The sequence below is a fragment of the Bison bison genome, unplaced genomic scaffold (assembly GCF_000754665.1).
Source record: "Bison bison bison isolate TAMUID 2011002044 unplaced genomic scaffold, Bison_UMD1.0 scf7180017864308, whole genome shotgun sequence".
Taxonomy (NCBI): Eukaryota; Metazoa; Chordata; class Mammalia; order Artiodactyla; family Bovidae; genus Bison; species Bison bison.
The window spans coordinates 942,396-946,110 of NW_011494880.1; positions in this window are offsets into that span (position 1 = coordinate 942,396).

The window sequence follows — 3,715 nt, forward strand, 5'->3', positions numbered from 1 at the left end:
TTTTATAATTTCTGTGACTTTTTTTTTTCTCTGTTTCTTTCTCTTCTTCTTTTATATAACATTGTATATCTGAAATTCCAAACTCTACTCTAGATTTTTAGTTTATGCTTTTTGGTATTGATATCAATTTTGTACTTGTATTTTCTTTATAATTTTTGTGACATTGTTTGTTTTTGTTTGTTTGTTTGTTTTCTCTCTTTATTTTTCTTCTTCCTTTTTTTTAATATTGTATTTTTGAAATTCCAAACTCTACTCTAGATTTTTAATTTTTGCTTTTTGGTATTAGTTATCAATTTTGTACCGGTATTTTCTTTATAATTTTTGTGACCTTGTATGTTTTTCTTTGTTCGTTTTTTCTCTCTTTCTTTTCCTTCTTCTTTTCTTTAACATTGTATTCTTGAAATTCCAAACTCTACTCTAGATTTTTAATTTTTGCTTCTATGTATTTGTTACCAATTTTGTACCTTTAAGAACCCAATCTTCAGGACCCATTTTTCACTAGGGAGGGAGATTACTGGCTTGACTGCTCTCTCTCCCTTTGGACTCTCCTTTTTCTCCACCAGGTCGCCTGTGTCTCCTCCCTAACCCCTCTCTACTCTACCCAACTCTGTGAATTTCTGTGTGTTCTAGATGGTGGAGAACACTTAGGGAACTGATTACTGGCTGGATCTGTCTCCCTCCTTTTCATTCCCCCCTTTTATCCTTCTGGCCACCTCTGTCTCCCTCCTTCTTCTCTTCTCTGTATAACTCTGTGAACATCTCTGAGTGGTCCAGTTGTGGAGTGCACATAAGGAAGTGACTACTGGCTAGCCCACTCTCTCCACTATTGATTCCACTCATCTCATTTGGGTCACCTCTAACTCCCTCCTCCCTCTTCTCTTCTCCATGTAATGCTGTGAACCTCTCTGAGTGACCCTCACAGTAGAGAAACCTTTCATCTTTAATGTAGATGTTTTATCAATGGTGCTGTATAGAAGGAGAAGTTTTGAAACTACTGTAAAAATAAGACGAATAACTGGAAGCAGGAGGCTTAAGTCCAAACCCTGACTCCAGGGAACTCCTGACTCCAAGGAACATTAATTGATAGGAGCTCATCAAACGCCTCCATACCGACACTGAAACCAAGAACCACACAAGGGCAAACAAGTTCCAGGGCAAGACATACCAAGAAAATTCTCCAGCAACAAAGGAACACAGCCCTGAGCTTCAAGATACAGGCTGCCCAAAGTCACCCCAAAACCATAGACATCTCATAACTCATTACTGGACATTTCATTGCACTCCAGAGACAAGAAATACAGCTCCACCCACCAGAACACCGACACAAGCTTCCCTAACCAGGAAACCTTGACAAGCCACCTGTACAAACCCACACACAGCAAGGAAACGCCACAATAAAGAGAACTCCACAAACTGCCAGAATACAGAAAGGACACCCTAAACTCAGCAATTTAAACAAGATGAAGAGACAGAGGAATACCCAGCAGATAAAGGAACAGGATAAATGCCCACCAAACCAAACAAAAGAGGAAGAGATAGGGAATCTACCTGATAAAGAATTCCGAATAATGATAGTGAAGTTGATCCAAAATCTTGAAATTAAAATGGAATCACAGATAAATAGCCTGGAGACAAGGATTGAGAAGATGCAAGAAAGGTTTAACAAGGACCTAGAAGAAATAAAAAAGAGTCAATATATAATGAATAATGCAATAAATGCAATTAAAAACACTCTGGAGGCAACAAATAGTAGAATAACAGAGGCAGAAGATAGGATTAGTGAATTAGAAGATAGAATGGTAGAAATAAATGAATCAGAGAGGATAAAAGAAAAACGAATTAAAAGAAATAAGGACAATCTCAGAGACCTCCAGGACAATATTAAATGCTACAACATTCAAATCATAGGGGTTCCAGAAGAAGAAGACAAAAAGAAAGACCATGAGAAAATACTTGAGGAGATAATAGTTGAAAACTTCCCTAAAATGGGGAAGGAAATAATCACCCAAGTCCAAGAAACCCAGAGAGTCCCAAACAGGATAAACCCAAGGTGAAACACCCCAAGACACATATTAATCAAATTAACAAAGATCAAACACAAAGAACAAATATTAAAAGCAGCAAGGGAAAAACAACAAATAACACACAAGGGAATTCCCATAAGGATAACAGCTGATCTGTCAATAGAAACTCTTGAAGCCAGGAGGGAATGGCAAGACATACTTAAAATGATGAAAGAAAATAACCTACAGCCCAGATTATTGTACCCAGCAAGGATCTCATTCAAGTATGAAGGAGAAATCAAAAGCTTTTCAGACAAGCAAAAGCTGAGAGAATTCTGCACCACCAAACCAGCTCTCCAACAAATACTAAAGGATATTCTCTAGACAGGAAACACAAAAACGGTGTATAAATTTGAACTCAAAACAATAAAGTAAATGGCAACGGGATCATACTTATCAGTAATTACCTTAAACGTAAATGGGTTGAATGCCCCAACCAAAAGACAAAGACTGGCTGAATGGATACAAAAACAAGACCCCTACATATGTTGTCTACAAGAGACCCACCTCAAAACAGGGGACACATACAGACTGAAAGTGAAGGGCTGGGAAAAGATTTTCCATGTAAATAGGGACCAAAAGAAAGCAGGAGTAGCAATACTCATATCAGATAAAATAGACTTTAAAACAAAGGCTGTGAAAAGAGACAAAGATGGTCACTACATAATGATCAAAGGATCAATCCAAGAAGAAGACATAACAATTATAAATATATATGCACCCAACACGGGAGCACCGCAGTTTGTAAGTCAAATGCTAACAAGCATGAAAGAAGACATTAACAATAACACAATAATAGTCGGAGACCTTAATACCCCACTCACACATATGGATAGATCAACTAAACAGAAAATTAACAAGGAAACACAAACTTTCAATGATACAATAGACCAGTTAGACCTAATTGATATCTATAGGACATTTCATCCCAAAACAATGAATTTCACCTTTTTCTCAAGCACACATGGAACCTTCTCCAGGATAGATCACATCCTGGGCCATAAAGCTAGTCTTGGTAAATTCAAAAAATATAAAACATTCCAAGCATCTTTTCTGACCACAATGCAGTAAGATTAGATCTCAACTACAGGAGAAAAACTATTAAAAATTCCAACATATGGAGGCTGAACAACACACTGCTGAATAACCAACAAATCACAGAAGTAATCAAGAAAGAAATCAAAATTTGCATAGAAACGAATGAAAATGAAACACAACAACCCAAAACCTGTAGGACACGATAAAAGCAGTCCTAAGGGGAAAGTTCATAGCAATACAGGCACACCTCAAGAAACAAGAAAAAAGTCAAATAAATAACCTAACTCTACACCTAAAGCAACTAGAAAAGGAATAAATGAAGAACCCCAGGGTTAGTAGAAGGAAAGAAATCTTAAAAATTAGAGCAGAAATAAATGCAAAAGAAACAAGAGACTATAGCAAAAATCAACAAAACCGAAAGCTGGTTCTTTGAAAGGATAAATAAAACTGACAAACCATTAGCCAGACTCATCAAGAAACAAAGGGAGAAAAATAAAATCAATAAAATTAGAAATGAAAATGGAGAGATCACAACAGACAACACAGAAATACAAAGGATCATAAGAGACTACTATCAACAAGTATATGCCAATAAAATGGACAACGTGGAAGAA